This window comes from Peromyscus maniculatus, chromosome 8 (assembly GCF_049852395.1).
Source record: "Peromyscus maniculatus bairdii isolate BWxNUB_F1_BW_parent chromosome 8, HU_Pman_BW_mat_3.1, whole genome shotgun sequence".
Classification (NCBI taxonomy): Eukaryota; Metazoa; Chordata; class Mammalia; order Rodentia; family Cricetidae; genus Peromyscus; species Peromyscus maniculatus.
Window position 1 is genome coordinate 77,839,811 of NC_134859.1, and position 10,457 is coordinate 77,850,267.

General features: G+C 36.1%; 1 long non-coding RNA gene across 1 annotated transcript; it reads right to left on the reverse strand.

Moving 5' to 3' along the window:
* Positions 1-241: 241 nt before the first annotated feature.
* LOC143274490 (uncharacterized) lies at positions 242-8,014 on the reverse strand. The gene is made up of 3 exons (XR_013053112.1): positions 7,810-8,014; positions 1,314-1,440; positions 242-382 (listed from the first exon to the last, which is right to left on the reverse strand). It is a non-coding gene; the product is annotated as an uncharacterized LOC143274490 (long non-coding RNA).
* Between the last annotated feature and the right edge of the window lie 2,443 nt (positions 8,015-10,457).

A 10,457-nucleotide genomic window follows, 5' to 3' on the forward strand; every position in this document is an offset into this window, starting at 1 on the left:
CTTTGATATGTTCATCTTAAACTATGTGCCATTGTTTGTTTCTTCCTTTTTAAATCCTGTTTCTTATTTTATGCATTGGCTCATTATTCTCCCCCTGTTGGTTTCTACTTAAATCATAACTTTGAAGGACAAAATAAAACCAAATAGCATTCTCTATACTGTATAACTAGATACTAATCAAGTGGTTCATTTCATGATTCATCATAGCTCAGGAAATGATTTCAATGAAGAAGATGAAGAAGAAATTTCAAGGATTTTTCTATTGTTTGTTGAGTTCTAACAATGCACATGAGATTGTGGTTGCCACAGTAACAGATCCAACTGTGCTAGTTTGTGCCTTTGTCTTTAATAACAGAAAAAGTAGTTATTATCTTGTGTACATCTGAATTTATGTGTGTGTTCATGCAATTGCGAATACAGGAGAGAGAGACAGACAGAGAGAGAGAGAGAAGAGAAGAGAGAGGAGAGAGAGAGATCACTAGTTGTACATAGATTTATCTTTCCTTGTTTTAGTATTTCAAACCCATTTCAATTTTGTACTATCTTCTCTGTATTGGCAATCTTACCACATTGTTTAATCAGTGTGGTCTCTGAACATGATATATTAACTATAAATACAAATAAAATTATAAAATCACAGAAATCATAATCCATATAATATTTCTTTGTAGGCTAATGGTAAGAGTCAATTGAAATATTAGACAAGGGTGCATGGAATTCGTAACATTTCATTTGAAACCTGAAATATGGGTCTAATATTCAATAATGTATAAATCGTTTACTGCTGCATTAACAGCTGTCATTGTGTTCTATTGCTTGGACCTCTTTTCATTGGCAGCTCTTTAATGGAAAACCATGTCTTCAAAACCAAACATAGTCCTTAATGCAGAGTTTATGAGTGAAGACGTCAAATGTTCTACTAAAATGTTCTACTAGCATTTTATCTAAAGTAACTTAACAAGATAAAGAAAACATAGTAAAAGCCATATAAATGGCATGTCCATAAAATTATAGTTTGTGCAAAAAAATGTCAAGAACATGCCACACCTTCTTTTCCTACATTAAAAAAGGTAGTGGTGAAAGACATCAAGCTATAGAGATTTCATTTCTGCATTCACCTTCTTGTAGCATTCGGAGCAATTTACTCAGACTGTAGGTCAAAATTCTCATAAAATGAAAGAAAGGCAGTGTTAAACCATAAAACAAGATCATAGTAGTGTTTCGGGACATTTGTTGCTCAGGGGGAATTGTGTAAGGGCAGTTGTATAGTTGCAGATCACCAAGACAGACAAGATGATTTTTAAAAATCTTACCTTTTGTAGTCTCTTTACTCAATGGGATGCTAAGTAGTTGAAGATGTGTCAGCTTCCAAGAGTTTTGTTGGGATAAAATCCATGATGTCATATAGTTCCAGCAGCTGAAATATCATTCCCTCAGCCACTAAACGTGTTCAACAACAAAAAAGATAGTTGGCTAGGATCAAACTTTGTGAACATAATCACTCCTCCTTTTAAACTAAATGATTGACAGTAACAACTCATGGGTACATACACACACACACACACAATGCACATACATGAAACCTGTGTCTTTAGTTCTCTGATTTGGAGCACAGAGCGATGGGATTTTCTGTTCTTTACTAGAAATGGGATGAAGTGTCAAGCATGCTTAGCTCTCCTGATCAGAGCAAACATGTTTTTGTGAACTAATACATGCTTTTATTATTTGTGCATATGGTCTCCCAGGTGAAGGAAGAATTTGCAAACAGAAATGATACAAGAGAGTTCACTTGTATATGGGATTACCAAAAGATTTTTGTATTTTACAAGAATTAAACCATCATTTCCTGATGCTTGAAATCTCTCTGCCATGTGCCATGGTAAGGCCAGCTATCTCTACAGATCTGGTAGCTTCTGAAAGCAGGCTGAAGGGACCTGGGTTACTTTTACTTTTCACATTTCTATAAGCAAATCTCCTTAAGACATTCTCAGATATCACCTCACAGCAGATGCACAATAAATACTATCTGCTGGTGCTTCTGATTCGTAAATATTGAAATCAATGACATAAGATGCTTTGAATACAAATTCTTTGCCAAAGTTGGAAGGAAAAGAGAAAAGCATATAAAAGCCGAAGTAGATAACACTTCTAACCCAGAAATCTAGAAATAAATCTCTGTAAATATTTGGTTATATATTTAAGTTCAGCCCAAATGTGTATAGATATATATGGTATATATACACAATATATATGCTATATATATATTTAAGTTCTGTCTGAGTATATATAATATATATACATACATAATACAACATATATAATATAGTGTATATTATAGTATATGTACACACAAATGTATACCATATATATATATATACTCAAAAGGCAGAACTTAAATATATATATAACATATATGTCATAGTAGAATACTATATTAGAAACTGTAATTTTCACTGCAACATACTGTCTTAGCTATTATTTTCTAATGTCATTAATGTTCATCATATACATTTTTCCAAGAAAGATGAATCTGGTAACAAGTGCCTATAATATTAGCACTTTAGGAGCTGAAGCAACAAGTTCAAGACCAGCTGGAGCCATGTGATGAGACCTTTTTCTAAAGAAAGCCAAACAGTCAAATTTCACGTAGACATAGAAACAAATCAAAATGTACCACATAACTTAGCCTTGTTCCTTTCTAAAACCCAAAGGAATATAAGGTTTAACTGTTTTACTTACAAGCACTTCTTTTCCTGGTTATCATCATCATAACTCTATGTAAGATTTGCTTTCTTGCTTATATGCTTTAGGCAATATTCCATTTTCTCCATGTTTTTCATGTCATGCTAGCTCATTTCCTTTCAATATCCAGCTGCTTGGATGGCCTACAGCAGTAGTGCTCAGCCTTCCTAATGCTGTGACCCTTTAATACAGTTCCTCATGTTGTGGTGACCCCAAACCATAAAATTATTTTCGTTGCTACTGTATAACTGTAATTTTGCTACTGTTATGAATCATAATGTAAATATTTTGGGAGATCCATGTTTGCCAAAGTGATTGTGACTCACAGGTTAAGAACCACTGGCCTACAGTTTGTGTTTACCTACTGAAGGCTATCTTCATTACTTCCAAATTTCTGCAATTATGAATAAAGTTGCTATAAACATAAGTGCATGCACAGGTTTTTATGTGATCGTGAGTTTTCCAATTAACTTTGTAAACAGCACATAGTGTGGTTTCTGGACAGTGTGGGAAGAGTTTTCTTTGTTTTGTAAGGACCAGCTAACTTCTGAAGTGGTTGTATCATATTGACTTTCCAGCCACGACTCCACTTCCTCCCTAGCAGTTCATGGCAGCTTTTAGGGCCAGCTATTCTAATAGGTGTGTAGTGGTATCTCATGGTGTTTCAATGTGTGTTCCTTGATGTGACAAAAAAAATGAGTATTTGCCTTCTGTATATCTTATTTGGTGAAGTATCTCCAGAAGGTCTTTGGACATTTTTTAAGTCTGGTTGTTTCTTATTATTAAAGTTCTTTATATGTTTGAATAAAAAGCCCTTATTAATTTTTTGACAAATATTTTCTTTTTGGAAAATTTAAAATACTGATTCAGTGTCTGTTATCAGTCTTCCTTAGGTTTTCTGTTTAACTTCTTAAGCAGTTTTGTGGGTTTGTTTCATCCTTCAAATCAGTCATCTAATATATCAGCATACACCAGTTCATATTTTTTTCTACCATAACCTTTTTCTTTCTGGGAATTATGTAGTGTTTACTCTTTTATCCTGATTTAGTAATTAACATTCTGTTTTTTGTCTTCCCATCTTCTCTGAATCTGTCTCTATCTCAACTATGTCTGTCTGTCTGCCTCTCGTTCCCTGTCATTATACCCAGAAGATTGCCAATCATGATGGTCTTTCCCAAGAACCATTAACAGTGTCATTGACAGTTGTACACATATCACTTTGGTGGAATCCAATAAGATGGGCTGTGTTTTGCTCTTGCTTGCTTGCTGTCTGGAAAAGTTTTGCTTCATTTGTTTCCATGTCATGTTTTCCTGGCACAGCAGGCACATTACCTTATCCTTCTGTATTGTTTATCACCATATAATTCTACCTGGTCTGATACTGATGATGGCACTCAGATTTTCTGTTTTTCTTTTCCTTTGCTTGATATACCTTTAAACTTAATGATGTTATTTAATTTTAATTATCCCTGATGGAAAGAAATCATCACCTGTGCATTCACTCACATAGTCAATGAAAGATTACTGAACACAAACTGTGGAAAAGGTTGGATTTAGTGACCATGATAGTGTTGCTCTTTTAATATATGACCTTAATATATTTATTTACTATCATAAGTTATCTACCATCATATTGTTTGATTTTTATCTTGTGTTACATATTCTTTCTATAGGTCAAAATTTTATTTTATTCTCTCCAGCGATGTGGAAGTTATTTCCTTTATGTACTTACACTATTACTGTCTACCTGGAAATTAAAAAAAAAAATGACACTGCATTTTTTTCCTTAACAAAATAAAATTGGAATTATTTGCTTCCTGTGTATAAGATGAAAAATGCTCATATTTGTGTTTTTGCATTTCTGTCCTCCACATCCCTAAGTTTGGTGTGATCTTGGATTTTATATACAAAATACTATTAACTCATTATTAATATCACTAACTTATTTAGTGACCTAGTTTTGATATTCCAGTAGTTTACATGGCGAGAGAGAGAGAGAGAGAGAGAGAGAGAGAGAGAGAGAGAGAGAGAGAGGGAGAGAGAGAGAGAGAGAGAGAGAGAGAGAGAGAGAGAGAGAGAGAGAGAGAGAGAGGGAGAGAGAGAGATTACTGCCCTTTGCATCCTGGAGTTGGGCTGAGGTGAGACTCAAATACTGAAGAGCTACATTGGGGAGAGAGTTTTACTTTTAGGGGAAGATTAGAGTGCACCAGAGAACAGAAACATCACATGTAGCATCATTACCTGGCCTTGTTACAGGAGGGCTGAAGAGTTCTGCCATGGTTATTTGACTAGTATCAGTAACTCACCAAACTGTTATATACATCTATTGTTTTCACAAAGACATAGGTAAGATTTGGTATTTTCTTTTGAGAATATGAAAGACAAAGATATAACTCTGTGGTATCAATTTTAAAACAAGGAAATAGAATATATTTGTGGGACATCTCTACTCTAAAGCAAGTTGCATGCTAAAATAGTATAATGTAATGTAAAAATAGGATTTTGAAAATATTTTTAAGGTAAACAGAACAGATATGAGAGAGTTTATAAATAAGAAGGGGCAGTTATGCTCCTAAATCCAAGAAATTTGACTATCTATAGTTATAGGTCATCAATAATTACATCTGCACTGCAGATTCAAATGTAATGAATCATCTTAAGCCCATGAAATGGTCTAGATACCAATAGTGTTTGAATTTTTTTACATATTTGTAATAATTAAAAATTCAGCAGCCTTCTTTGGATATAAAATATACACAAAATATACAATATTCCTTATAAAACTGCTATTAATATGAATGTGGGCTTCACTGATCAGTTATTTTTCTTATTCACATTCCACTTCATTTGAAAATCTTTCCCTTATTTATTAGAGTCATGTCTGTTCTTACTGACATTGCTATGATACAGAACTCTTTAAGAATGACCTCATTCTAGGTTGTATACCTAGTCTCAGTTTGATTCCCATGCAGGCTGTGCTTATTTACATCAAAGATTGAAAAGGAGAGCTCATGAAAGAATGACATTAGGCTATACCAGGTCCTGAGCTGAGACATCAGGACAATGATATAACTCCTTTTGTTTATTTGTATATGTGGTGACATCCCACTTTCTTCAGTTATGTCTTACATTCTCTTCATCTTAAAATGCTTTACAAATTAGCATTGAGCTCTTGTTAAACAATGAAGGTGCATTCTTTAATCTCCTCACATTTGCTAGGCTGTCATATCTATTGATGCATGTATCAGGGACAGCGAGAGCATCCTTACATTTCTGAGTTGTTTCCCTGAGTCTAATAAAGTCAGAGGGGTGTTTTTCAAAATGAGGATGTTCTTAGTTCTAGTTGGCTGAGGATCTTGTGGTCCTAGGAGACGCTGAAGACAAAATCTTAGGAATCAAGAGCTTCATGTGCAATTAACCATCACCAAACATCTTCTGAATGAGCCACTGAACTCTCTGTTCATAATTTCTTTTATAGAAAAACTTGAAATTCAAATTCCAAGCATCTGGTTCTGTAATATGAACCTCACAAATGGTTAGATTTCAATTTGATCTATGTTTTCTATCATCAGGGCAGATTTTCCTGGTGAATTGCTCTTTTAAATTTTGTATAACTTCTTTGGTAACACAGAAAAGTACAACCATGGCTTGCAAATATTCTACAAAGTCTGCTGCTTATTTGGTTTGCTTAGTTTTATCAAGATATTCTCATCTTGTGAGATCTACCTGTCATTTATTGTTTCTGTTTATTTTGGTAAGAAAATTTTAATTTAAAAATGTTTTGGTGTTTTAAGCTTAAATAAAATAATAACTAAAAAACATTGAGTAGATTAGAATATATAAGTGGGTTATTCAAGTGCAACAATCTAGAAAACAACATAAGAATAAGATAAAGCTTGGTTCTGGAGTGACTCATTCCATTCTTACCTGGGTTGGTTAAAATAGTATCAGTAGAGTGTAGAAATGGATGGTGTCTCTTTCTTGGTTCTGTTTGAGCATCTTTATAAAAGTTCTTCTCAGGCTACTTTCCACCAACTCACTCTTTGTTCCATGTCACTGGCTTTATTTTTAATATTTTTGTATTAAAGAGAGAGAACTTCTATTGTTTACTCTTGGTCCTTTCTGAATGCTCAGATTATGTTGAGATAAGGTCTCTGATTCTATTCTTGGATCTAGATGTATCTTAGACAGTGTTCTATTGCTAAGAAGAGAAACCATGGCCATGGCAGCTCTTATAAAGGAAAATATTTAATTGGTGCTTGCTTACAGTTTCAGAGGGTTGCTCCATTTTCATCATGGTGGCACACAGGCAGACATGGTGCTGGAGAAGTAGCTAAGATTTCAATATCTGGATCCACAGACATCAGGAAAATGAAACCCCAAAGCCCATGCCAGTGACACCCTTCCTCCAACAAGGTCATACCTATCCTAACAAAGCCACACCTCTTAATCCTTCTCAAGTAGTGTCACTCTCTGATGACCAAGCATTCAAATATATGAGCCTTGGGGGGCCATTCCTATTCAAACCACCACAGAATGTTTCCACTTTTATTTGTAGACTTGAGGGATTCTGTTTTCCTATTGAATATCAAAGACTGCCCTGATGCTTTCACAAATACCTGACACTGGGCAATTTATATTAGAAAAAAAAATGAATTTATTTCTTTACATTTCTGGAGACTAGGAAGCAAAAGATCAAGGTGCTAATGGGTTTAGTTGTTTGGTGCGGGCTCCTCACATGGCTGGAGGCAGAAGGTTATGTGAATAATATGGCCTACAGCCTCCCTTGCTGGGCCTTTGTCTTCACTCACCAGGGAGGAGCTTTGATGTTGCCATGGGACTTTTCCTGGGTAGATATAAAGAGCTGTCTCTTTACTCCAGTTGAGAAGAGCACCAACAGATTGAACAAAGAATCCATCCAAGTGTAGTATGGTGAGCCAATGAATTTACCAGAGCATGAGTGACTCCAAGTCCCTTGAACAAACCTTTTGGCAATATTACCAGAATCCCGGCATAACTTAGAGACAGCTTATAGTATCAAAGATTCCAAGCTATCTTCTTGTTTACCTCAGGTTTCTCTGGGAAGAAGGGGTCTGATAAAGATCTCCTGGAGGCAACTGAGCTCTGGGTGTCCTTGAGCCTCCTCCTCCCTCCAGGCAGGGATGTTAGTAGATGTAATCACAAGAGTCTCCTAACTCAAGATGGCAATAACACCAGCCAACCTGAAGGAAGTGACCACACAGTACATTCCCGAACACTTCTTGAAGATCCTACATCTTAAAAAAAGAAAGTACTTTTTAGTTATTTTTTCTGAATTTAATACTTGTATACAATGCATTTTGATTAAATCTACCCTCTAGTCCCTTCCCTCTAGCTCCTCCCAGATCTTCCCCACTACATCACCTTTCTTGGTTTTGCTTTTATTTATACCATGGAGTCTAGTTGGTACTGGTGTTGTGTACGTAGGTGTAAGAGCACCCATAAATCATGGGAAGCTTACCTGGGGCTGCATCCATGAAGATAAACAATGTTTCTTTGCCCAGAAATCATAAACTTCCAGCAGTTCCTTGTGTAGGGATGGGACTTCATGAACCCCTCTCCTATCTGTCTTGGTATTTTGCCTGGGTTGATCTTATTAATGTATCTATAGCTACTCTGAGTTCATGTGTATCACAGGACTGTCATGTCTTGAAAACACTTTTTTTTTTTTTTTTTTTTTTTTTTTTTTTTTGTTACAGCAGTTCCCTGTAACCTCTGGCTCTTCAAATCTTTGCACCCCTCTTTGGAGATGATCCCTGAGCTTTGGGGATGGGGGTTATAGATGTCCCATTTAAGGCTGAAAATCTCGCAGTCTCTTATTCTTGATAGTGTTGTCATAGTTAGGGTTTTTTTATGGTTGTGATAAAACTATATAACCCAAGCAACTTGGGAAGGAAAGATTTTTATTTCACCTAACAGCTTGTAAGTGCATTGCCCAATGAAGTCAAGGCAGGAACTCAAGACAGGAACCTGGAGGCAGAAACTGATGCCGAGGATGTGGAGTAATACTTCTTACTGGCTTGTTCCTTGTGGCTTGCTCTGCCAGTCTTCTAATAGTTCCTAGGACCACCAGCCCTTGGGTGGCTCCACCCATAATTAATAGGACTCTGACACATCATATGTCAATCAAGAAAATGTACCACAGGCCTATCCTCAAGTCAACCCTATGGAGACATTTTCTCAATTAAGAGTTTTTTAGTCCCAGATGATCCTAGCTTGTGTAAAGGTAACATAGAAATGAGCCATCATCTCTTGGTCTCTCTGCTAAATGTCATTCATTACAAACAGAAATTTCTCTGCAGGCTTGTTGTCTGCCATGAACTGGTGAGTGTTCAGAGGTGTTCTAATCTGTGGGTGTGATGACAAATATTTAGAGAACAGTTTCATACTAAGTGCATTTAGAAGCATAATAGTCGTAGGTTCTCCCCTACGGTCTGTGATTTGTCTGAACACAGGCTCTTGACCCAGAAAATGATGATGGTTATGGGTTTCATCTCCTGGAGTGGGCCCTAGATACAATAAGAATGTGATTGGTTATTCATAGAACATTTGTACCACTACTGTACCAGTGGGCCTATCTTGTCAGGTTGCTAGTTTTTGTACAATTAACAGATGAATAAGATTGTTGATTGTAGTGATACAAGTTTGTAAAAATCACCCTTACATTCAGAGATTTTGCTGGTCCTCACAGTCAAATTAATAATACACACTGAGATTATTGAAGACTTAGCCTGACACGCTATTGTGTACTTAGCCTGCTTATTTAACATGCCTTTAGAAACCAACCTTGCTTGCCTGAGCTTTCTCATGTAATCAGCTTTTACAACTAAAGCTAATGCACCACTTTAATCTTAAATGATACACTGTTACATGTCCTGATTCAGAGTAATGTGTATGTGTATGTGTGTTATGGTAACCATTTGATAAAAGCAGCCAACAGGTTGAAAGCAGCATTATATGACAAATATCAACCATAAATCTGGGAAACAACACTCAGATATAACTTGATAGCTTATGTTTGGACTACTATACTTACTACTCCAAATCACTTGGGGTCAGCAAAGTAACTTAATCCTGTAAAACTTTGTTAAAGACTTCTGTAACGAATCCCTCATTTCTCCCCTATGTAATATTTTCTGTGCTATTCAATAAATAGCCCTTTGTTTGGGATAGTCAGACATCAAGAAGGCATTTACACCCAGACAGCAATAGGAACACAGTCACAGTAAGTATACAGCAGACAGATGGCAGATAGGCCAACAACCACCAACTATAGACAGACAGGAGGCACAGTGAGAGAAGTGTAAAATTCAAACATGAGTTCACTCTTGGTCCTGCTAGTCCAAGAGGAAGTTCTGAGTTTTTATTTCCTTAATGTGACACCATTGCATTTGTTCCTCTGATGTTATCATTTCTGCACTTAACCTAAACAGTTGCGGGATCACCACGCCCCAATTGGATGTAAGCTTATTTCTCCAAGTCCTGTGACCAAAGTGTGTGGTGTCTTCAACAATAGGATCTTACTCTCATGGTCAACCGATGGCCTGAATTGTTTTATGGACATCTCTGGGACCTCTTTGAGCAACAATTCAAAGGCAGGTATCCAGCACCTGTCACCAAGGACCTACATTTTAATACTCTTACCTTAATACCATATGGATTTTGGAGGCACATAT